The sequence below is a fragment of the Pinus tabuliformis genome, chromosome J (genome assembly GCF_031772625.1).
Source record: "Pinus tabuliformis cultivar Carrire ecotype Pingquan chromosome J, CPIR1, whole genome shotgun sequence".
Lineage (NCBI taxonomy): Eukaryota > Viridiplantae > Streptophyta > Pinopsida > Pinales > Pinaceae > Pinus > Pinus tabuliformis.
This window is the reverse complement of record NC_142295.1, coordinates 1,444,485,885-1,444,513,298: the sequence shown is the minus strand read 5'-3', so window position 1 is coordinate 1,444,513,298 and position 27,414 is coordinate 1,444,485,885. Positions and strand designations below refer to the sequence as shown.

Genomic DNA, 27,414 nt, shown 5'->3' with positions numbered 1-27,414 from the left:
TGAAGCATTATTATCGGTAATTAATGCCCAAAAGAAAGAAAATGGAAACACCTAATAAACAACTTGAAAGCTCCAGCATGACTTATGAAGAAGAGGAAGAAATGCTACATGATATATCATAATTACGAGACCAAGTGCAACAAATGTCACTCTCACAAAAGCTAATAGAAGCTAAGATAAATGGTGTGGAATCTAAGATAAATGGCATGGAAACTAAGATGGACGACATGGAAGCTAAGATGGACGCTAAGATGGATGGTATGAAAACATTGTTACTAGAAAGGCTTCCTAATGGAAAAAAGGTAGGAGAGGAAACTCATAATGAGAACAAAAGGAATGTTAATCATGATTTGAAGAATGACAACATGGAAGATTTGAAGAAAGACATTGAAGGATTGAAGGAAGGTTTGACAAAGTTGCTACAAGAAAGGCTTCTTAATGGAGAAAATGTTGTAGAGGAAACTCATGATGAGAACAAAAGAAATGTTAATCATGATTTCATAGACTCTAACATTGGAACAAAGACTCACCATGTTCCAAAGATCAATATGAGGAAGTTTGATGGCAAGGATCCCGTAACATGGATACTACAGATGGAGCAATTTTTCGATCTCCATAATGTGCAAAACACACAAAAGGTACGCATTGCAACTTTATATTTGGAACCAAACCAGTTTGTATGGTATCAATGGCTTTGCTCTCGTAAACAAATTGTGACTTAGGCAATTTTTACGGAAGAAATGACAGCACATTATGAGAAAACGAAAAGCAACACTTTTTTTAGCCAATTGATAAACCTCAAACAAAAGGGTTCAATGAGAGAGCACATTGAGGACTTCCAAAAATTGAATATAAGGGTAAAAAATATTTCAGAGGAGCATATGATTGATATGTTCATAGGGACTTTAAAGGATAACATCCAACATGAGGTTCGCCTTTGGGAACCTGACTCATTGGAAAAGGCACTCAGGTTGGCAAGAAAAATGGAAAGCAAAATTATGGCAACAACAAAGCCTACCACTCACAACTATAAGGATGTAAACGTTGTTTCCCCCAGCCATCCAAAACCTACAAGGTTGACACCTCAACAATTGGAAGAAAAAAAGAAAAAGGGCTTTGTTATAATTGTGATAGCAAATACACTAAAGATCATAAGTGTGCTGAGAAGAAATTATTTTACATAGATTGTGAAGAGGAGGAACAAAATGAACAAAAAACACCAAAAGAAGAGGATATACACCAGGTACAAACCCTAGAGAAAGAAGAAATGAATCCAACCATATCTTGTAATGCATTGGCTGGAATTACCACTCCTCAAACTATCAAGATAGAAGGACATATCAAGAAGAAAAAGGTAACAGTGTTGATTCATTCGGGAAGTACCCATAATTTTATTCATTGTAAGATAGCCAAGGAATTGAATTGTTTCTTATATCCAACACCAGAGTGTCAAGTGATGGTTGCAAGTGGAGGAACCATAAATTGCTTTGGAAAGTGCCATAATATCAAGCTATCCATGGGAGAATATGTACTGAATAGCCCAATGCTTTCCATTCCAATGGGTGGTGCTGATGTTGTACTAGGAGTCCAATGGCTACAATCCTTGGGTACAATAGCCTTTAATTTTCAAAAACTTTTCATGAATTTTTTTTCGGAAGGAAAGGAAGTTGAATTAAGAGGTATCGCAGCGAAACCAGGAAAGATAATTAGCTCTAATGGAGTGACAAAGCTTCTAAGGAAAGAACAATGGGGCGTAATTGCACAGTTATGTTCGCTAGAGGTTCCCACATCAAAATCATTTATTTCTCTAGATCTCCAAAAAGTCTTGAACAATCATTCCAAGGTATTTGAGACTCCCAAAGGTCTCCCACCTATTCGTGATCAGGATCATGCGATTCATTTGATTCCAGGAAGTGTTCCTCCGAACATCAGGCCTTACAGATATCCCTATGCCCAAAAAAGTGAAATTGAACATATGGTTGCAGAAATGCTAGAGGCTGGTATAATTCAACCTAGTCAAAGTTCTTTCTCTGCTCCAGTAGTATTGGTGCACAAGAAGGATGGATCATGGCGCATGTGTTCGGATTATAGGGAGCTCAACAAACTCACTATTAAGGATAAATTTCCCATTCCTGTCATTGATGAACTATTGGATGAATTGCAGGGATCGATTTACTTCACCAAGTTGGATCTTCGTTTAGGATATCATCAAATTAGAATGAAGACTGAAGACATTCCGAAAATAGCATTTAGAACTCATGAGGGTCATTATGAATTTTTGGTCATGCCTTTTGGCCTTACCAATGCACCTTCTACATTTCAAGGTTTGATGAATTCCATTTTCAAACCCTTCCTGAGAAAATTTGTGTTAGTATTTTTTGATGATATACTAATCTATAGCAAGTCTTGGAAGGATCGTGTTCAACACGTTGACAAGGTGCTCAACCTACTGAAGGAGAAACAATTATATGCAAAACATTCCAAATGTTTCTTTGGAGTACAAGAGGTGGAATATCTGGGTCATATTGTATCTCATGAAGGTGTTAAAGTAGACCCCAACAAAATTAAAGCCATTAAGGAATGGAAATCCCCACATCCATAAAGCATCTATGAGGATTTCTCGGGTTGACAGGGTATTACCACAAGTTTGTTAAGAATTATGGGAGAATAGTAGCACCTCTAACAATATTATTGAAGAAAGATTCATTTTTATGGACTCCAGAAGAAACGAAGGCCTTTGAACATCTTAAAGAGGCAATGTGCCAATCACCGGTCTTAGCTACGCCAGACTTCACAAAAACCTTTATTGTGGAATGTGATGCCTCAGGAAATGGAATTGGTGCTATTTTAATGCAAGAAGAAAGACCCATTGCTTTTGAAAGTCATCCAATCAAAGGAAAGTATTTACACAAAGCTATTTACGAAAAGGAAATGTTGGCAATACTACATGCACTTAAGAAATGGCGACCATACCTAATGGGAAGACACTTCAAGGTAAAAATGGATCATGATAGTCTTAAATACTTTTTAGAACAAAGATTATCTTCAGAAGAGCAGCAAAAATGGGTCACAAAGATGTTGGGTTATGACTTTGAAATCATCTACAAAAAAGGGAAGCAAAATGTTGTGGCAGATGCACTCTCAAGAAAGGATGAGGATGTGGAAGCATTGCTTTGTGCCATATCTATTATCCAACCAGATTGGATAAACGAGGCAAGGGATGAATGGAAGAATGACAAAGAAGTGGGGGCACTCATTCAAAAGTTACAACAAGATCCCAGTGCATCTGATACATTTAGCTGGAAAAATGATTCATTATGGTACAAAGATCATTTATACCTATGTAAGAATTCCCAACTCAAACAAAAGATTCTTATGGAATTGCATGCCTCTCCCTTAGGAGGGCACTCAGGATTTTTAAAGACTTACCACAGGGTTAAGAAGGAATTTTTTTGGGACAACCTTAAATCTGATATTCAAAAGTTCGTGGCAGAATGTTTGGTTTGCCAACAAAATAAAGTTGAAACAATTAAGACCCCGGGTCTACTACAACCTTTATCCATTCCAAGTCAACGTTGGGAGGAGGTTTCAATGGATTTTATCACAGGTTTACCCAAATCCGAAAGGAAGAGTGTCATCATGGTGGTAGTTGACAGACTTACCAAGTATGCACACTCTTGTGCATTATCTCATCCATTTAAAGCCAGTACAGTTTCTACTGCATTTATGGAAACAATTCAAAAGTTACATGGAAACCCAAAGATTATTGTAAGCGATAGAGATCCCATCTTCACTGGAAATTTCTGGATAGAATTATTTTTTTTGTCTTGGTACTCAGTTAGCTCATAGTTCATCTTATCATCTTCAATCTGATGGGCAAACTGAGATAGTAAACAAATGTTTGGAAGGATATCTTCATTGCTTTGTATCTGATAAATAGACACATTGGGTCAAATGGTTTCCTCTCACTGAATGGTGGTATAACACTTCCTTCCATACTTCAACAAAAATGACCCCATTTATGGCACTTTATGGATATCACCCACCATCCATCACATCATATTTAAGAGAAAATTCTAAGGTTCAAGCAGTGGAAGATCACATCGAGAATCAACAACAAGTTCTCCAACTCTTAAAGGATAACCTCACCTTGGCGCAGAATAGAATGAAACAGCAGGCAGATCAACATCGCAGCGAAAGAAGTTTTGATGTAGGTGATTGGGTATTCCTACGGCTACAACCATATAAACAAATGTCCCTCAAGCAAGCTAAGAAGGATAACAAATTATCACCAAAGTATTATGGTCCATATAAAGTGTTGCAAAAGATAGGTACAATGGCATACAAATTGGAGCTTCTTGCAGCTTCCCAAGTGCACCCATTTTTCCATGTTTCATGCTTAAAGAAGGTTATAGGTGACAAGTTCCCAGTTCAAACAATATTGCTATAACTTGACGAGGAAGGAAAGATCATATTGGAACTTGAAGCAGTTAAAGAAAAAAGAACTCGACAGCTACAAATCGATCAATTTCAGAGTATCTCTTTTGATTTAGAAGCCGGAGAACCCACAGTATTAACCATTTCTTTTATCAACGTTTCAAATCCCAATTGGGATCCATCATCAAGACAAACTTGAATGATGATAGTAGAAGAGCTTTCAGAGTATCTCATCAAGTGGAAGAACTTACCCGTTGAAGATTCCACATGGGAGGATGATAATTTTTTACAGAAGCATCCAGAACTTCTCAAGCGTTGAGGACAACACTTTTTTGAAGGAGAGGGGCATGTTAGGTCCCTATAATACTAGTGATTACCCCATTACTTTTGTCATTGTATTCCTTATTGTCATTTTTGTGACCCTATTGTCCCCATATTGTTATTATTGTGCACCCCAGAAGCCCACTATTGTTACTTATGTGGCCTTATATTATTATGGTTAGGTTAGCTTGGGTTATATTGTGACCCCTTAGACTCCTATATATAGAAAGGAGGTTTTGTCATTTGTATCATCCAAGAATTGTTCATTTGTGTAATGTAAAGGAGGTTTCCCCCTCGGAGAGGCTGAATTATAAGGCGTTGATCTATTTTTTCTATCTTTTGTGAGCTGGTTTCATAACACCCACCTTATGATTATGTATTCGAATCTTTAGATTGTGGGGAAGGAAATCCTATTGAATATGACACTTCACCCTCCCCTTTGTCTTTCCCTTTTGTTCATCCCCTTGAGTCTTCCTCAAGTAAGTCCCTCATCCCTTTTGGTATAACCTCCAATGACCATGCTTGTTTTCCCCTTGCTGAATACGGTGTCAAGAAAGAACCCTTCATTGAATATACTTTATCCCCTTTGACCCATCCTCAGGATTATGATCACTCTGCGACCTCCCCTCTCTGATGTGACCATCACATTGAGCGACCTATTTGTTGCACTCCTTCTTTCTCTCACCCTTCGTTCCCCTCTCATCACAACCATGTGACATCTTCAAAGCATGATATTACAAACAGTGATTGTGATGAGGACTTCTTGAGAGTGATCATTCATTCCACCATTGTGTACTTAGAAGGAAAGCTCGGGACCTCTAGATTGACATGTTTTCTTTCTCCTAGGACTTCCCTTTACCTTGGATGGAGATCATATTTTCCCGCCTCCCACCCACTTCATCCGCCATGTGACTATGTCCACATTCGACTTGGGAGTTGTTGCATGAGTAATCATACTGACAGGCATATGTATATTGATGTGATGATATGTTGGTTGCACTGGCATTATGATTACACTTAGTATCAGCCTTACTATATGCATGTTAGAGTAGGATGCATTACATGTTGATTTCCACATTAGAACTAACATCATATGATATTTCTCATGGTAGATAGATGCATATTTGCATATTTTATTTTCTGTTGATTTTATGGCCTAACATATAGCATGTGCGATCATGAGACGTCGCGAAAGTATACTACCCCGTGTTTTTCCATCTATCATATGTGCAGGTGACAGGTCCACGATAATGAAGAGATTGTTGGAGTTCTTGTGACCTCCCGTTCAAGTAGATTCGCCCACTTCTTCGAGAGATCACGTCCCAGTTGGAACTAGATGTTACCCAACATTTTGCGAGTAATATCCCTAGGAGAATTTTTCTCCAAGATGGTCCTCAGTCTATAGCCAACAACCACCAGCTAGCTCATTATGCCATTTCTCCACCACCTGAGCCAGCAATGTGGTCCCTTGCCCATCTACCATGATCATATGTTTGAAGGTAGGCCTCCCGAACCTAAATGTCTGCCTTGCCATTTGGAAATTGAGTAGTGTATTTTGTGTATCATGGCCACTTCTAGGCATGGATTAATGGGGGGATTCGGCGGAAAGAATGGGCTAGGTCTATGCTCTGGTCCCCTAGACCCCTTTTAGATATTAACCTTGGATTCTAGTCCCATGGGATATCTTTTACTGACCATTTGGCTCTAGGGATGGTATTTCATGGGAAACCCCGATTTTGGTTGTGTGGTCTCGCTCCTTTATCTACTTATATTACCATCTTTCCATTCATTATTACCCCATTCATCATTTCTCCCACCTGGGTCCACATTCCTCCACTAGGTCCACATAGGGTTAGCATGCCCCTTCCCCTTGCCTACGCCTTAGGTCATGGCCTAAAATGAAGCCCGGAGGTTGATGCAACTAAAAAGAAAGATAAATCATATATGGCCACATTCAACAGGAAAATGTACTACAAAATGCAAAAGATGGCCAGGACAAACACATTTAGCACGTGGGCAAAAGCCAATACATGAGCTCTACCCCATCACCATGGCCATCACCCTAGTTCCTACAGGTTCTATGACCCTCCTTCATCATATAGGAACCCATGATTGCCCCAACCCCTAGTGAGCAATGAACCGCCCCACCTTAAAAGGGGGATATTCACTGCTATATCTTATACATCATGCTCTTACCCCTTTGAGCCTCAAGCAGTTAATCAAAGAAAATCATAAAAAGGCAAAAGGCATATAAAGAAGGGTGAAAAATCAAGGTTGGGGCACCTCATGAACCATGATTGATCCCTCCTACAGATTATAAACCCAAGTGTGGGCTACCCTCTTATTAGCTACCCTTATACCCCAACATATGACCCAGCGATGCCCCTTCCCATCCCCTAGTTCATCTACCTATCTGTCACATGCCACCACCTTTTGACGAATGTACCTTGACTATATTATCCCCTTTAGAGGTAGAAACCACCTAATAGGACACTTGGTTAACCCCATTAGGAGTTTAAGAGACATTGGCACATCCCGAAGCCCATTATGGAAGGGCAGGCCATTATGAAGTCCCCACCTGTGGTCCATGATTAGGTAAGCTCATTTACTTGATTTCTCTAATGACTTGTTGTACTGGAAGGCTAAGGGATGCATTGGATCTTATACAGGATTGCAAATGATTTCCATTTGGGTTTGGTCTCCCTATATGGAGTCCTAATCCTCCAGAGGGATACATTGGCACATATAGGGTGAGTGTTGAGAGCCATGGGCCTCCACAACAGCATATTGCACTTCATGGATCCCCACAGCCATTTAGAGATTGCTCGTGGTTCACTTATTGGACGAGGAGGATGCACCTGATCCATCATGCCCCGTTGACCCCAGATCTACACCATACATTTGGCAGAGGATCTAGGGTTGTATGATGATGTGGCATCACCTACATTATCATCCTAGCCCTTGTGGACAACCTGTGTTGCACAGGTACCCGCACCCGGGGTGGGGTTCTCGAACCTGTCCTAGGTTCCCACACCCAAGTACCGGATTCGGGTACGGGTTCTTCCCAAACGAACCCAGAAGAACCGGGTTCTTCAAAAAAAAAAATTGGGTTCTTTTCCTTTAACGGGTTCTTGGGTTCTTCGGGTGCTTGGGTTCTTCGGGTTCTTCGGGTTGGGTTCTTCAGGTTGGGTTCTTTGGGTTCTTCATAAAAAAACTATATTAAAAATTTAATTTTCAAATAAATTTTTTTATTGAAATTTAAAAAATAACTTATAACAAAGGTAAAAAACTTTAAAAACCCTAAATCTTTAAGACTTTAACTCTTTACACAAGCAAATATCTGATAGACTGATACCGTGATACGTGATTATTCTTGGCGACAGAGCACCATGACATACCAGAAGAACAAACACCGTGATCACTGATTACTGATTTCATTTAACTTTTAAGTTTTTTCCATCTGGCTGAGGCTTGAGCCATCCCCGTTTACCATTTCCAGCGGCAGTGGGCAGCTTCAGCAGCAGTGGGCAGCTTCAGCGGCAGTGGACAGAGCAGCTTCAACGGCAGTGGTATTTACAATTTTTCATTTTCAATTTTATTATTCCATGAAAAAGTTTCACAAGACCCGCGTGTGAAAAATATAGGTGCATTATAATTTATATTACACATTTGAACAGTGAACAACCACAGGGGCTCAACTACATTAAGTTGCATTATACTTTCATTGTAAGTGGATCGCAATTGCCCACTAGCAGTCACTACTGAAATATCCCTAATGCCATAGGTGTTCGTGATTACTTAAAACCAAAAACCCGGGCCTGTAGACCCGTGTTCTCTGTTCCGACAATGAGCTTTGTGGAACGGAACGTAGCCACCATCTAATTTGTAAGGCTCCTTGGAGCATATTAGCAAGTTTAATTGCAATTTTTTCCATCGACACGTAACATTGAGCTAGCAAAACATATAATAAATAATTCCCTTCTCTATACAGATGGACATTCAATTGTAACAACTCAATTTAAAAGCTAAATATGTCACTTATGTCGAGAACATAGAATATATGGCATCGAAACCAGAACTGGAAAAGAGACCTCTTACTCTGTAATTTGAGCCTGCAGATTCTTGTAAATCAATTTGGAATGAAACATTCATTCCCGAGCCAAATAACCATCAAATTATAAACTGTAAATGCACACATATAGGTTCAGACATTTTCGGTCAAATAGAAAGTAGGATTGAGACCAGCCATAAGTTGTAATCAGTTGATGTTGTTAAATGGCGAAGGGCTATTTTGGACAATGGCTAAATTAAGTATCAAAATCTGCCAATTTATCACAGCATTCTGATAACATCATGTTAAGATTAAAACTAGGAAAATATGCCTAAATCATATATGGTCTCTACAGACTTGTACACCAAGTAATCTCTAAAAACTGCGAAGATGTTTTATGTTTAGATAATTAATATTCAGGCAGAGCTTCGCACTCAAAGACAAACTATCCCTCAAACCATCAGATAGCTGCTGTGCATTTTATTGGGAAACAAAGATTGACAAGCGTGTTTTGTGGAAGGGTAAGGTTGCCACTGTTTTTGGGATTGCTTTACCACAGAGCACACCATGCATGGGGCAGGTGGATGATTAGACATCAAGAAAATTCTAGACCACTATCAGGTTGAGAAGAATCTCCTATGAAAAAATTGTGTTTTTATATGGGAGAGACTAAACATTCAAAGCAAAGTTACAAGCTCAAGCTCCAGCTAGAATGAGAAATTTCAATAAGGAGAGAAGCTGTCTTGAAATTAGAGCAGGAGGCAGAAATGCTAACACTCCTTGGCTGTGTAGAAGGAAGGGTCTGTACGACCACAACCTGATTCATTGATAGGCATCCTTGCAAATGAACCTAAGCTGCATAGTTATTTTAAAGCCTGTGTGTGACAAAATCTGTCCCAAGTTTCACCAAAATAGCTGAATCTAGCATTTATCCTGGTATGTATTTTGAATTTTCAGTTTTAGTAGTAGCCTTGAGCTCTCTCACATAGCTGTCACAGTGTCATGGTTACACAGAAAAGATTCAAAAGAACGTTATGTTGTCATAAAATATAGCTTAGTCTCTCATTAATATTTATTATTAACATCTATTAACATAACTTTTACTTTGAATTTTGTTAAACAGATTCAAATTGTCTTCCAAAATTTGCAAAATAAAAAATGTCTACAACAAGTCCACAATATCCACTTTGGAAATATGTGGATAGGCAAAAACCTCCAAAAGGTGCTGGGGGGACAACAACAATAAAATGCACTTTATGTCAGCTTGAATGGAAAGGGAGCTATACCAGAGTTAAAGCTCATTTTATGCAGATACCAAGGAAGGGTGTTGATGCTTGCACTTGAGACCCAAATGATCCCACTAGACTCCCTAGTGCACAACGAGAGCAACAAAAGGCTGATGGTAAGGCAAGCAAAGAGATCTCTAGGCCATATCACAATGTGACTGAAAATGATGATTCAAATGAAGAAGAATTACCATTTGATGATGAAGTTGAAGCTGGTGATGAGCATGTGTCAGTGTCATCTAGAGCATCAAAAAGCACTACCAGTCAAACACGCAAGAAGCCTATACTTGGTGGCCTTTATGACATGTTTGATGTGAAAGGTAGTGAGGGTGTTGATCTTGCAATAGCAAGATTTTTTCTTGCATGTGGCATTCCCTTTAATGCAGCTCGTTCCCCCTATTTTAAGCAAATGGTTCGTGCTATCAATGATGGACCTCAAGGGTATAAAGCTCCTAGTTATGAAAAGCTTCGAACTGTATTGGTGGACAAGGAGAAAGCCCATCTCGAGAAGGAAATGGCACCCTTGAAGGCATCTTAGAGTGTAGATGGATGCTCCATTGTCATGGATGGATGGACTGATTGTAGGAATCGTCCATTAATAAACATCATTGTCTCTTCCATGTCTGGGCCTTATTTTCTCAGGGCCATTGATTGTTCTGGTCAAGAAAAGAACACTATGTTCTTAAAAGACCAATTATGTGATGCCATTGCAGAGGTGGGGCCATCCAATGTTGTTCAAGTTATTACTGATGCAGCTCCAGTGTGCAAAGCAGCAGGAGCAATGGTTCAGAAGGAGTACAAGTGACAAGTTTCAACTTTCAAGTTTGATTTATCTTATATTTAAATTACATAAATGATAAATTACATTTTTAAATTTTTTAACTTTAGTCCTTGATTACATAAACATTTTGATTTATTAATATTTTAATTTTGTCCTTGATGTACCCAGGCATATTTTTTGGACACCATGTGCTGTGCATGCTATGAATAATGCATTGAAGGACATTGACAAAATTGAATGGATTCAAGCATTAATTGAAAATGGCCGCAAAATTCAAATATTTATATGCAACCATCATCAGTCACAAGCCATTTACCGCAAGCATGCAAAAATTGAGCTTCTTAAACCAGCAGATACCAGATTCGCAACTTACTACATTTTACTTAGGCAGCTTGTGGAGATGAAGGAGGCTTTATCTGCCATAGTCGTTAGTGACATGTGGGAACAATGGAGGTTATCTACTTCAGAGGCAGCTTTGGAGGTGAAGAGGTTGATTTTGAATGATAATTTTTGGGTTGATGCCAAATTTGTTGTGGAAATTACAGAACCAATTTGTGATATGATCCGTTATGCAAACACAGATGGTCCATGTTTAGGTGAGATTTATGAGAACATGGACTCCATGTGTGAGTGGATCAAACCATCACAGATAGGAAGGATCCTACTTTATGGCCACAACTGAAAGAGTTTATACATGGGCATTGGAATAAACTGAACATGCCTCTTCATATGGCAGCTTATGCAGTTAATCCAAAATGGTATGATCCCACAACAGGAAGGAGGCCTCCATCCCAAGATAGAGAGGTGTTCAAAAGATTCTTGAACGCTTCAAGAAAATTTATGGTAATACAGAAGAAGCCTCTGACATACAATCTCAGTTTGCCCAATTTTCACGTGGCCGAGGTGTCTTTGGTTCACATGCATCTTTGGCAGATAGACGCAAGAAGAAGGATCCAATTGATTGGTGGTGGCTTCATGGTGTTGATGCTCCTGAGTTGCAGCAATTTGCCATACGATTACTTGGACAGGTAGCTAATTTGGAGTTCCTCATCTTACTCAAAATTTGAAAAATTCTCAATTAAATATAGGAAATTAATTTTAATTTTTAAATTTTAAATTTTCATTTTAGTTTTAGTTTTTATTTTTAAAATTATAACTAATTTAATGGGCTCCCCCTAATATTTCAGGTAGCTAGTTCTTCATCTTGTGAGAGGAATTGGAGCACGTATGCCTTTATTCATTCAGTAAAGAGAAATAGGTTGGGCTCAAAGAAGGCAGAAAACTTAGTGTACATTCATAGCACACTTCGTCTCATATCTCGAAAAGACCCTGGGTACAAGGAGGGTCCTTTCAAGAGATGGGACCAACACATAGATGATGCTGCGTGTGTGGACGAGGAGATACAACCAGATGGCCTTATTGAGCTACCTCCAATTGCTATGGATGAGCGAGAGCCTGAAGATGAGAGTGATTCCTACCTGGAGAACATGCTAGCTGAAGATCTAAGTGATGTTGATGACATGGATGTTGAAGACATGGCTTGAGGAAGCCATTGTTCCTTAGGCTTTAGCTATTTAGTATTTTTATTTTAGCATTTTAAAATTTCCTAGTTCATGTTTGAAGATGCTTTAAGGCAAATTTTGAATGTAGTATGACAATGGACATATATTAATATCATGATTCATGTTAATATGTAAACAATGAACAGTTTTTTGGTGATAAATTTTGAAATTTCAATGTCAATGTTGAATGTTCAATGATGTGCATGTTTAAATGATTATCATTAAAGTTTTCTTGTTTAAAGTTGAAAAAATATACAAATTCAAATTTCATATATATTATTAATTATAAATTTATAATTTATAAAATATAATTATTAAAATTTAATATTATTATATTACCCGACGAACCCACGCACCCTGTTTCCAAAAATGCCGTCCCCGTCCCTGCACCCACGTTTCCTGGCAACATAGTGGACAACCTATAGGCATCTTTGATTTGTTTGGAGACCCATGAGGACACTTGTGTGCCCCCACATGTCATTTGGAGCACCACAGGTTATTACAAGGGGCCAACCCCTTGTCCACTGCTTTTGAGGGTCCTATTCTTCATTATGGCACCCATGGACCTCATTAGGCCTCTTAGAGGGCCCTACGACATGCATAGATTATTATTTGACCTCTTGAGAGGCTTACTTTTTCATTTATGAGCTAGTTTGGTGGGCTTGTCACCAAAAGTTGTATTATTAGCACATTATTTTATTTTTGGGGCTTATGTAGGCCAAGGAGGCTAATTCGAACTCCTAAGATGTGTATAAATACAAGTGAGGTGAGATCATTTCTCATCATCACTTTGGATTGGATCTCTCTCTTCTTTAGAGAATTTCACACTTTTTCTGGAGGATGAATTGGAGCATTTATGGATGAATTTTGATGTATGGTTATTGGTCTATCTTCTCTTGGAGCTTCTCTATTGTCATTTGTGAATGGTTGGATATACTCTACTACATGTAAGTACGAAATTTTGATGTTATTCTTGTTACTTTTGTCATATATGTTGGATTGGGATTTTCGTTGTTTTAGGGCTAATTGTTGCATGCAAATTATTACTTAATATTGTGGGATTGTCTCTATTATAATGTTCTCTCCATGTATGGGCCATGTAGTGTGAGCGAAATCTCCTAGTGGTAAAATGTAACCTTGATAAGCCATTCCTCTTGTGCATTTGAAGTATAAAAGCTGCAAGATTGCTTTCACTTGACCTAGAGGATTAGTGAAGTAATTTTATGGCCTCCTTGACTGGGAACCGAGAAATATTACAAATAATCAACATAGACTCCATTCTCCCAAGGATTAAGGCACTGATCTACCAAGGGCAGTCACCAAAACTCTTATTCTTTCACCTCCTCCCAAGTCTAGCCACATTGGGGTGCCTAGGGCATCAATTTCCTGACAAGCTAGCCACTAAAAGAATTTGATCTCCTCAGGTCTCCCGCGCTGGTATTTCCTCTAGCCCTCCTCCAAATTTGAAGACATTCCGATGGTGGAATTAGGAGAAAAGCCAAGCCCTAGCTCCGGGCCAAACTTGCTCTGCCATCCCCAAGGCTAGCACTTCCCAGGGTCAAACCAACATCTCTAAGTAGCTATATTTTCTTTGATCCTCTCTCCGCCTTGTCTAGGGTAAGAATATCATTGGTTGCTACATTCCTTCCTCATACCCCAGACTGGGTCCACTTGGCCCCGTGTGGTCCCACTCCTTTGAAAGACCATTCTTCAAGAACCACCTGGGATACCAATTCTAACAAGGATTTTATGGATTGGAAAATCCTTCACACATCTTATCCCATAAACCTAACCCTCAAATCCTCTCTTCTTTTCCCGAGATTACCTAGTACGTTGCTTACAAAGCAAGCAATCATTATCCTTCAAATTCTTGGAAAAGGGTTATTCAGGTCACTCATATCCATTGACTTATCCTTCATTAGTGACTCCACACATACCGCGTCTCCTCCCATCGGTGAAAGTCTGTAAATAGAAGGGATCCTTAGCTGAGGTGACAATGGGCTAAGACTCCATTTGTTGCTCTTGGCCTAGCATTTTCCCTTTAGGGATTTCCCTTAGGTCCCCTGCTAGTTTGAGCGGTAACACATCCACTATTGGACAAGCTTACAGCGACAAGCAGGGAGAGAAATACTATCCATAGAAGAAAAAAGAGTGTGAGAGCTGCACACGTGCATGGACATGACACCATGCAGTGTCAAGGTGTCTGTGCAGTTCCTCTAGAAGACCACGCTCTGACAGGGGGCTATGAGATCAACGATATGGACCTGAACACCACCCTACCCCAGTTCTGTGTTTCTTATGGGCTACTGCCTAACAGGGATCAACTCAACTTCTCTGCCAAACGTTGAACAAACTCAAAGGAGATTATCTTTGTGTTCTTTTCTTTGTTGAAGAGAAATTCGAAGAACCATTGGAGTTTATGACTGGAGAAGAGCAAATTGTCAATGGATTAGATAGAGCAGTTCCGACGATGAAGAAAGGAGAAGTTGCCTTGGTGAGTGTGGCAGTTGAATATGGTTACCAAACTACGATTAAGATGAACTTGGTAGTTGTTCCACCAAAGTCCACCCTGATTTATGAAGTGGAGTTGGTTTCATTTTTCAAGTAGAAAGAGTCATGGGACATGAACACGGCTGAGAAGATAGAAGCAGCTGGGAAGAAGAAAGAAGAAGGAAATGCATTATTTAAGGTTGGCAAGTATTTTAGGGCTTTTAAGAAATATGAAAAGGCTGTGAAGTATATATAGAAGAGCACAGGCATACATTCAGACACCAAATACAAAGCTCGTGGAGGATGGTTATTCGGGTTCAGAAATTTGGCAACGAATTGTGTTGAGGAGCCACTGCCGAGAACCCAAAGAACCCAGAAATTTCTACAGCAACATTTTAATTCTTATTCCAAGCCTATTTTATTTTGTGTTATTTGTATTGTTTTGTTATTATGTTTTTTGGCTCACAAAGAAACCGTGCAACATAGAAATGAAATTTGGGTGAAACATATGGGCAATCTTTATTAAGACCCCCACCATTATTGCCTGCGCAAATCGGTTGGCACATTGCATTTTTCAGATGCCCTGGAATAACAGAAGGTACAAGAAGAGAGACAGAGTTTGGCAGCTGAAGACTCCAACCCAGCAAAAACAGAAAACTCCAATAGCACCGACAAGTGACAGAGGATAGAGCATCCGAGCAGGTACAACGGACATGGACAATGGAAGAAGGGAGAACAACAAAGAACTGGAGAACTGGAGCCCTGTATATTTAAGTCAACTCTTTTTAGCCATTGAAATTTGCAATAAAAACAATACAATGGCTATAAATGCATGCTTTCTTCAATGGTCAAACTTGGAGATATGCAGGGAGCCAAAAAATGTGTTGAGGAGTGGGAATTCGATGGCCTGAGTTATGATATCAGAGTGCCCAATGTACTAATTGATGCCTATATCACAAAAGGAATGATTGAAAATGCAAGCCGCAGAGTCTATTCTTGAACAAGTTTTAGAAAAAGGAGGAAAACCAAATTTCAAAACATGGGAATTTAGAGAACAAGAAAATGAATCGAGCTATAGAGATCATGAAGAAAGCTATTTCAAAAGTTAAAAATCGTGAATGGCAGTCGGCACCTGAAAAGGCACTTGAATACATTGATACAAATTATATAGATATGGGCATATGGAATACAAGAAAATGCTGGCCTAGCCCCCACGTGCTCCAAAACAAGAAATTTAAGCTCCAAAACATGAATGTTATTCTCCAGGACCTAGGTCGATGTGAAGTTGACAATTGGGAATCATTGAAGGAACTTCTAACACAACACAACAACGACTCCAATGAGCAAACAATGACCAAGTTCCAACACGGCAGCAACTCCAGCGAGCTTCAACAAAGAAAAATGATCGAAAAACACAAAAAAATGAACCATGAGTGGGCTTTATGAGTGACGTTCATGGGATACGTGTCCTAAGAGGCGAAAACATTAGGGCATATTTTTTCCACATCGAAAACGCATGCCGCGATTGGAAGAGACGATAAAAACCGTTTTGAACAGTTTTAGATCATATTTCGTGTCCGACACGTGAAATACAAGACACATGACCCTGAAGGACATGTCTTGTGACGTAGCATGTAAACATAAATGAGAGGACATGAAAATGTAAATGCAAGAGACATGTAAATACAAAATGCAAATGTGAAATGACATTAATGGAATGTAATTCAAATGGAGAGAAAAGTCGTTATTCGATATTTTCATTAAAAACATTAAAATATTCCCTCTCATTTTAGGGTTAGTGATTATGTATGGGCATTCGTTGGGTGTCGAGGCTGTCCTTTGGTTCTAGAGGGCTGCATAGGGTTTTGGGGCTGCAAGAAAAGTGTTGAAGGCTGCGCAGCCTCCCTATTCTATACATTCTATTTGTGTTAATGAAAAGGGAATTCAAATTCCAGTGTTTAATTGTGTGTTTGAACTGCAGCAACTTTGTATTTGCAGCTTGTTGTTTAGTTTGTTGCCCAATTTTTGTCTACCAGTTTACAGTGTTATGTGTTTATTGGCAGCTGTATGCTTTTATGTCCAGCAGTGTGTAATTAGCTGATCTAACTTGCTGCTAGTTTCATTTTTCTGTTTGCTGTCTATAGTTGTTTTTATGTTCAGTTTCTGCAGCTGTGTTGAAAGTTTCGTTTTTGTTTTCCTTTTGTTGGCCCTCCTGGCCAAAGGGCCGCCAACACTGCTAATATTATTTGCCAATAATATTTCTGCTACAGATCACAACATACAGAGGAGGGCCAAAAAGATATAGGAAACTCCGCTGCAGGTTATAAATACTGAGCTTAATTTGATAAATGAAAAAGAAAACGAACAGAAGATCCAACAGAGGTATCCATATCAAACTCCATAGTGATTTTAAACTGGATAATTTTGCTGCCAAATCTTAGTGTTTGATTTGGCAGCATCTCAGACAATCAAAAACTAGAAAACCTTTAAATTCATCCTATAAGAGAGTATCCCAAGCAACCTAAAATCTTTTATGGCCATTGGCAAACTTTTAGCAAAGAAATAGAAACACATAATTTTGCTGCCAAAACTGTGTTTGATTGTTACTAATATTACTATGGTCATGGTATGGTGTTGCATACTTTTGTGGGACGGCCCAATCCTCTCTGTCAAGAAACCTTTTAGACAACAAAATTCTTCTGAGTTTCCCATATCAGTGAAATGCCAACTTTTCTTTCGACGTAATTACAAATATAAACGTATAGGAATAATAGCATATGACAGATAATTCTGATTATAAAAAAAAATCACAGTGCATTCTAAGAACATTCATGTATTCAGCATTCATGTAATGTAACAGATCAAACCAAGATAGGTGACCCACCATGAACCCAACTGATGTTTTCCTGTATCTTCTGATAGGAAACCTGGGAATATGGATAATGTAAGCACATAAATAATGAACATATTGAACACATAGTCCAAGTTCTGCCTCAGCAACTCCCTATTATTTAGACGTTGTGGATCTCCTATGTCCTTTTCCTTCAACACATAAAAATCCAGGTTGGTAATTGCATTTTTTTTTGTTATTTCACAGTCAACAAAGAAAGTGAAAAAGCATGATGAAGTTATTTTTTTGTATTCTAACTCTTATGTCTGCCTGTTATGATTTGGTGTTCATTAGAGGTAATGTAAATTGCACTTAAAAGAGAAGGCCAGTCTTTACAATTACGGCTAGCGTGATGCCTCCTGCTGCCAAGTCTGCGGTAACAGTCTTTGATCCCTCTGCTGCTGCCTTAGGACGGTAAAATTTGACAATTTGTAGGCGTGGGAAGACAAGTGCGTAGAGTACAACACATACGAGAACATAGACGGTACAAATGGCAAAGAATAACACTACGAAACAGTGCAATGTGAGTCCAAGCTTTAACCATGAAACATGTGATAAATAACAAAAATATTTTTGGAAAAATGAAACATAATTTTGAATAGAGAAACGCTCTATTTTTTTTTTTTTAAATAGAACAAAGTGATTGAAAAATAAATCTTGTCTATGAACCAGCATCTGTCAAACTATTAAGAACAACACTTCAACAATTAAGAACAACACTTCAACAATTCTCAGATAACTACTCAAAAAAATTGAGCATCTGTTATTGAAAAATTATTTATATTAATTATTAAAAAAGAAAACACTTTATATACAGGTTAGGTTAGATTTCCTTCATTATTTGTTGATGATAACAGCAATATTCTTTCTTTGAGGGGACTGTAGGTGCCTAAGGCTCGCTTACAAAGGGGATGGGCAAAGGCACATGGAGTTTGCTTGGGATTTAGGAAATGCTATAAATAATGAAACTAAAGAGCTTGTAACCTTAGAGTTAGACTAATATACCCAGAAAACCTCTAAAACATAGAACAGTTAGACTAATTTTTTTTTTAGATATATATGGCTGATAAGAAATAGGAAGGTGTTGACATGGCGAATTTCCGCTATACCAACAAGGGGAACTAACCCGATCACAGACCCCAATTAGATCTGCATTCGTTTGGAGTGGCTAGTTCCAACGGGTTTTAAAGGACCCCGTGAACTGTTATAGGTGTTGAGAGATTGCTTCCTGGAGGAAGACTTCAATTAAATCAACAAAAGAAACAACTAACCTATATGCATCAAATTCTAACTACACTACTTCTAACTACTCTAATCTAGTCCTAATTATCTTAATCTATCCTACATGAGCAAAACAAAAGGAAGTTAAACATCATATATAAATCCCATGTCCAAATGAATCAATTATTGGTCCACATAAGAACAAGGTTGTATTAAATCCTAATCGCAATCCAATTATTTATACAGGGATATACATTCATTTCCATACAAATAACACTTGCAACTGATGTTTAACAAAATCTGGAATCAACGACCTTTCATGAATTATCAATGCTATTGAATTACATTCAAATAACCAGGAATAACCATGAAATGCTAGTTATCAATATGCACAAAGCAAATCACATTTGTCTTTATACCAGCAACAACACACTGATTCTAAACATGTAAGAGAAAAGGGAAATAAATCTGAAACCATGGGCTCCTTGAACCAAACAGTCCTTTTTATTCACAATAAATCAACACTATTCTCTCCAAACAAAAATCCCCCCTCTCCTATCCGGAGGTAATACTTATGCAGCATGGAATGACCCTCGGTCTTCCATGACCTTTCATTTCCCCGTTTTTCATTACACAGATCAACGTATATAGATGAGAACAGTCGGTGAACCACTGACACGTCGAGGTCACCTTTGTTGGAGCGTTCTACTTCCTGGGGGAATGAATGGATGCCTTTGGAACAGAGAAAGATTGCGTATCATTTCTTTGCACCTGTGTGGAGTGGCTATTATTCTCTATCATTTCCTGAAGGAAACTGAAGATGTTGCGCTCATCATCCCACATCTGGCATGCTTTGTGATGTATCTGGAAGTGATGACATCTTGATGGATCAGCGTTGTCATGAGTGCTTCTACTAAACTGAGAGAGTGCCTCCATTATGCACTATGGCGGTCTGTATTCCCTTTTGCAGAGTGTGTTTTGCAATATCGACACCGGTGGTGCAAAGGTGTCATCTTGATATAATTTACATTTATCTGTTACCGGGTTTGCTCGAATTTTCTGCAGAAATAATTCATATCAGCGATGATTATGCAAATATGATAAAAATGCTTAAAAACACAGATCTTGCCTTCATTAAGCGTTTATAACATCAAAAGGAACAAGCATGAAAGAATCGCCCCCTGGTTTTTAACCCATGCATTGATTAAGTCCCGCAAGCAAAAATCCGATTTACACTGAAAACCATTGCATAACACATAACCGGATCTGAAATCCGAACTTGAAATATTCTAGGCAACACATTGCTTCAGCGAATAGCAGAGAGACTGGTGTTTAAGAGTAAACCCATCGAAAAGCAAAAGATCAACAGCGTAGGGAGGAAGTGGTTTCCCGTACCCCAAGTGGTATTTCGGAAGGGGTCTAAGTGGTAATCGGTATTGCGAGGAAGGCCTCCGATTCCACTCTTCAAGCGACATGTAGCAGCTAGGAGGAAAGAGGATACCGCTTTTCGGGTGGGTATTCCTCAAGCTACTTGTTCACCCGAAATCTGCGTGGACTGTTGGATCCACGAAGGGTAGATCAATGGTGGAGGGACTTGACACAGGAAAACACGGAAAACCCCATGGCCGGGCCGTACAGCCGGACTTCAAATCTTATGAGCCGCGTTTAATAATCCCTTCGGATCTGCAACATAAGCTTTCCCTTTTGAAAACCCCGGCCACAACGTATTATCGCAATACAAGGGAATACACGGGAAAACCCGCAGCCGACCATAGGGCCGGACTTGAAAAATTATGCACCCGAATTGATAGTTATCGGCGGGTCCAGTATATAGTGGTGTGCCTTATATATAAGCCCCGGAACCCGCCGATTGCGATATGCGATGGGGCTCTGGACCTGATGTGTATATATATATATATATATATATATATATATGTTAATATCGTCGGCGGGTCCATAATGTTAAACTTCCCTTTGAAAAATCCCGACCTCAATACTTTTCGAAAAACACAGGAATATATGGGAAAACCCGCATCCGGCCATAAGGCCAGACTTGAAATAATATGCATCCTGGTCTATAATCATCGTCGGGTCCGAGTGGTAGCGGTGTGTCTTATATAAAGGCCCCGGACCTTGCCGATTGCGATATGCGATGGGGCTCTGAACCCGATATATATATACTGCGGTTAATAATGACATCGGGTCCGGAAGCCATGTGGGCCTTATATATATATATATATATATATATATATATATATGCATAACCTGGGAATCTTGTCGATTGCGATATGCGATGGGGCTCCGAACCCGAAATATATATAATGTGGTTAATAATGCCATCGGGTCCGGTGCCTTATGGTATGCGTTGAATTGATTGCGATAGGCGGAAAAAGGGTGATTTATGTATGTTTGTGAAGCATTTCCATTATAAAGAGTTCTAATGGAAATAAGGTGCGATAGAAGGTTTTTGAGGGTTGAAAAGGTCCTGATGGAGGGTATGAATGAGGGGCTAGAAAGGGTTAGAGATGAACCATGCAGCAGATATTTGAAGAGGGGGGCTTAACCATTGGGCATTGAAAATTTGACTTCGCAACGAGTTAAAGTCTCTGGGATAAAATAGATCATTCGGAGAGGTGAAAGATCAACTTTTTTAGGGGACCCATTCAAAATTGCTATCAAGACAGGTTTTAATAGGGTGATGGTTGTGGCCACAACAGAAGGAAAGATTAATAAGACAATAAGACTTCTATTGACATAAGGCATAATAAACATACAAGCTCCTTTGCATAGGCCATCTTTTGAGCTTTCAAAGACTGCTTTTGTGATAAGTCTCAACGCAGATGTAGCAGCTCCTGATGCTGCCAATCCCGCTGAGGAAGACTACACATTTATAAACAGAACCATGGTTAAATTCGTATCTTACGAGTATGGTCTTCAACATGAAGAATGAAAAAAACAGATGTTATCGCTTGCCTGAATAAAGTCAGGATGCATGTACGATAAATCTCCAATCAGTCCTCCCTGGACATGAGCATTGGCAACTGACTAAAAGCTGCATTTGTTATACATACGCCAAAGAAAGGTCCCAGTCCTCCCTTTCCAGATGTTGCAAGGTCCAACTATTCACAAAATACAAAATCGTTAAACCAGGAAAATGCAACTCTACAAAGTGAGTTTGTTGAAAACATCATAACTACCAAGTTCATCTCTGAATACTTACAACGAGAACAAGGAGTGTGCTTATGTTATAAAGTATAAATCCCCATAGAATCCGGGGCCTTGTATTAATAGTAGCTTCATAGTATGATAGTATACCCATGGCTGGTATACAAGAGTCAACACGCTTGAAGAGTGGTATCGCTGCAGAACAACCCAAAAAAATATCATAAATTGCCATAAGAAAATGCATGTCTTTGTTGCCTATTAATGTCTCAGACAAGTAATCACAAAGGAGACTTTGCAAATTGCGATACTAACCAGGAATATAGCATCATAGTAATCTTCAATTGTCACCATACTATTCCAGGGGAAAAGGCATCCAATTCCTGGAAGCCAGCAAACTATGTATGCCCCTTGTTTTCCTTGTAATTAATTGGGAAAGATTAGAGCATGCCATTTTCATTTAGAATCTCTGAAATGATTTATGAATCTCTGAAATCATTCTATAAATGTTCAAAGCAAACTTAATGTCATTCATTCATTTTTCTCTGATGCAGACAAAACTGAATATGCTGACCTATTTGTCAGTTGCAGAGTTCTGTAATTGATCGTGTCCAAAATCATTGTTTATTGTCATGACTGCTTTCTTTTAATGATCAAGCAGTGAGCCTATATTTGATCAGAAAACATATTTTTCAGAACATATTCCATTTTTCTGATACAAAAGTAAATTTCTTTCCATTTTATTAGATTCACACAAACCAGAATCCTTATCCTTTAACAAGTCACTGTTATAATTACGCCGATAAGTCTCCCTTCTTGAAAATGGTCAGGCCAAGCTTTGTCGACCTTTTGTTATTCAGCTGACATCTGTCCCATGGCCTAAGAATGTCCCATTGCCTAAGAATGACATCGGTCCTTTATTGAGATCACATCACCACACAATCCGTATAAACAGAGCCAGCTCGCTCGCATGGAATCAAAGATTTTTTATGAAGTACTGGAAATAACTTAATAAGCTCTTCGGCGACCTCAAAAGAGGTAAAGAAGGCTTACAAAACTCTGGCTTGGGAATTTCATCCGGATCAGGCAACTTCTCCTGAAGGGAAAATAGAGAGCACCCAGATATTATTGAAGATACACAATGCATATGTGACTCTCTCAGATCCACAAGGCCGTTTTCAATATGACCGTCAGCTTTCGGGTCAAGTACGGGGGTTCACTTGCCAGAGGTGGAGTAAAGCGTTCAATGGACGAGCTCCCGCATATACATATTGTGGTCATATGGGACGGAGGTGGGAAACAGATCAATGCTGATGATCTTCCTCTGTAATATGAGTTTTGAAGGCGAATCTATACAGAACTATAAAAAAAAAAAAAAATATCTGCATTCCTCCGTTTACATTCATTCTTTTAATACATGAATTCTTTCAATAGCCCCTTTTGTTATATGATAAGGCAATTTGTCATTGGACAAGATTATGAGAATCCTGTTCAGAATAATAATGTCTTCTTCACTTCCTTAGAATGAATGCTGGTGGCTTACTTTATAATGGAAGAGATTATGCTTTTAAGGAGCAATTGCTTTGATAGGGTTTTGTTTCTCCAAAGTCGACCCTTTAGCATCACTCGACTCTGCAGAGGCTATGACCCATCATACGCGGCTTCAGCGCAATTAGGTCTAATTCAAAGCAGACATTTTGTGTTTTTTGGTCATACGCTAGCGTGATCCCTGAAAACTTTTAGTCTCCTCTGATTCTTTGCTTCTTGCTAGGTTGCGTTTGTTCATTAAAACTTTCCTTTAATTGAAACCTCTGTATAATCTTATCATGTATCACTCTTTCGTATGCAAAATCTGCCCTGTTTAATTATGCTTTTAGTGATCAATCATCCAGCTTTCGTTTATCCATAGTTATCCATAGCTTCTGGAAGCCATTCTTCAGTATATCAATTTTATAAAGTAGTAGCCACTTCGTTTTCCAGAAGGAAAAAAATTATATCAGCAATGGCTGTTTTTCTTGTATTTTCCTTTAATGTTTTCACATACAATGTATCGCCAAATAGTGGTCATATTTGCAGCCAGATATCACCTGCGGAATGGAGCACCCGTAGCAGAAATGTTAGATATCGGCAGTGCTTCAAGGTGAGAGCAAGAGCAATGCAAGCCTCTGCTGGCATAAGCGGTAATTTCAGAGGTCGGTTACATGAACCCAAGGAGGTTGTATGAAGTACCGTAGATTAGCCTGACTGTGACTGCAAATAAAGAGGGCTTACAGAAAGATGACGCGGGAGTTTAATAATGAGGGGAGTTTAATAATGAGGTTAAGTTTAATTATTTTGAATTGGGGATAATAATGACATTAAGTTAAATTAAAATTTCAATAATTATTTAAGATAAATTTAATTTTCAATAATCATTTAAGATAAATTTAATTTTCAATAATCATTTCAAATAAATTTAATAATCATTTAAAATAAATTTATTTGTGATTTATATGGGAATAGATGTCTTCCAGATTAATCACATAATCAGAATTTGAATTTGAATGAATTTAAAACATTTACCAAATTCAATTCTGGTTAATAGGTAAACTTAATCTCTATTAAGTTTCAGATTATTTAAATTTTATTAAAAAAAAAAGTAAAAGAAAGATGTTATATTATCTTAATATAAACACTAAGTTTCAAAAAATTTCTTAATTACACAATTCCATTATCAATAATTTTTCTATCAAACTTATAAATTAAAATATATATATATATATATATATATATATATATATATATATATATATATATATATATATATATATATATATACATCAAATCAAATTTCTAAGAGAATAGTATCTTCCTACACTAAAAGATTTGGGGCTTCTAAATTAAACTAAGACTTCTAAAAATCTACCATAAACCCCAGCTATACTTTATTTAATTTTTTGCTTCATCAATTTTCATAATAATAGTATCCAAACTATTTTCAATAAAAAATATATAATAAACACAAGATATATGTAAACACAAGATATATGTAGTGTAATAATAATGATATTATCCAAACTATTTTCAATAAAAATATATATAATATAAAGAAGTTGTAGGTGAAATTAAATTCAATAAAAACATATATAATATAAGAATATAGAGTTTTATATTTTTACTATGTATTATAATTAAAACGATTTTGTGTTTATTAGTTAAAAAAGGTGAAGAAATTCAATTTCAAAATATAATTTTTTAAAACATTGTGATAGTTAGTTTATTGTTAAAATTTCAATAAATTATTATGTTTTCTTTTTAATGAAAAAATATAATTTTGTTAAACTACTCTATTGTTATGCATTTTTAGCCAAAGCTTGTGTAGAGTCTAGACAACACTGAGGATCAAAAACGATAGACCCAACACCCTTCCAAACTCCTCAGGCTTCCTCATTGAGGATTCCAAAGGAAGGGTCATGTTGAATCCCTCATAACTTATAAGAAAACACTGCAACTCCCGCAGCAAAGAGAAAGCCTCCCCAATCAGTGAAGGCCGAGACTTCATTCCATCCTCTAAGGCTTTGAACATCAACCTTGATTACCATGACCATGGCCAAAACATTGCAGGCATCGGCCAAAAGGCTGACAGGGGCAAGTGATGATAAGGAATGGATCCATGACAATGCAATTTCTATGGGAATACGAAGATATGTAATTAATGGGTATTTGTCAATTGATCCTGTGAAGATGGAGGATAAACTTTTACTTATGAAGACCATAATCCATATGCAAATCTTGCCAACATATGTAATCTGGCCAGTGTTGGTGATTGTCATTAGCTTCTGGAATTTCAAGACGGAGTGATAAAACAAAAATATGAGATAGATTTTCAGTTAAATATAAATCATGTCCACGTTAAGATGGAGTGATAGAGAAAGAAATGTGTTTTCACATCAGGTTATTGATTCAACAACGAAGTTCTCGAATGGGACCAACTTATGGTCATGTGGCATTTGTGTCTTAACATGGGGCTAGCACACATCACAGGATATCTTATACAATTTAGACATGTCATTCGCTCATTCAGATTTTCCCAAATTTTTTCGAAGGTTCTCTGCATTGTCACATTTCTATCTTCTTCCTTTCTTAATGATCTTATAATTTTGTTTCCACTTTCCTTCATATTTTTCTCCTTGTTTGTACGGTCATATCCAACAAACCAAAAAGGTACTCGTGTCTTAGTGCCATGAAACATCTTCCACGACACACCTCATAGACTGTAGATATTTGTTGGGCCTCAAACTATCTCGGATAGGGTTGAAATCTATCTCATAAGAGGGGCCTCTACTCTTCCATTCGTTGAGCTCATCCAACACCATTGTCATATGATTGCATAAAATTTCTCATCATGAAACCAGTTATGGAATCACATCATCAAGTGATCAATCAAAACATAGAGGAAAACTCATTGGTTCTTTCAAACGTAGGGGATACTTCAGACCATATCCCTCGTTTCTTAAATTGATCGGTCATATTGCTTGAAAAATGCTTGTCTACTAGTAGTTAGTGCCCATTCTAGCCCAGACCCTTTGGACCAATGAAAAGTGTCCCATATGTCCTCTATCTCCATATTTTTGTGGTGGTTGGCCCTGTTATCATATTTTTGTGCCAGGCCAGTCTTGTAGGCCAATAAACCTCATGCCATTTGGTTGCTTGTCCCTTGTGAACACTTGTTAACTTCCATGGATGACATCAACATCCAAGAAATTCCCCCCCTTCCTCAACTCTAGGATCCATGTCCCTGCGAAGCCTGTTCGTCAACGACTTCATCCAGTGCACCCTAGAAGCAGCTGCTATTAAGGGAGAGGTTGAAAAACTTCTAAAGGTTGGTTTCATCTACCCCATTCCATTGATAGATTGGGTTTCAAACATTGTCCCGATGACTAAAAAACAAGGGACTATCTGCGTTTGTGTTGATTACCGTGATATCAATTGGGCATGTCCTAAAGACAATTATCCAACTCCTTTTATCAATCAAATCATTGATGAATGTGCTGGGAGTGATATTTTTTATTTTATGGATGGTTTTTCTGGCTACAACTAGATCAACATTCTTCTCGCTGATCAACATAAAACTGCTTTTATCTGTCCATGAGGAACCTTTGCCTATAAGAAACTCCCTTTCAGTCTAAAAAATGTTGGTGCTACCTTCCAACGAGCGATGTCTTATGATTTTC

General features: G+C 38.2%; 1 pseudogene; it reads right to left on the bottom strand.

The window, feature by feature from the left end:
* The window catches only part of LOC149232801 (equilibrative nucleotide transporter 3-like), a 184,509-nt pseudogene that overhangs the window by 23,985 nt on the left and 133,110 nt on the right, over nt 1–27,414 (bottom strand).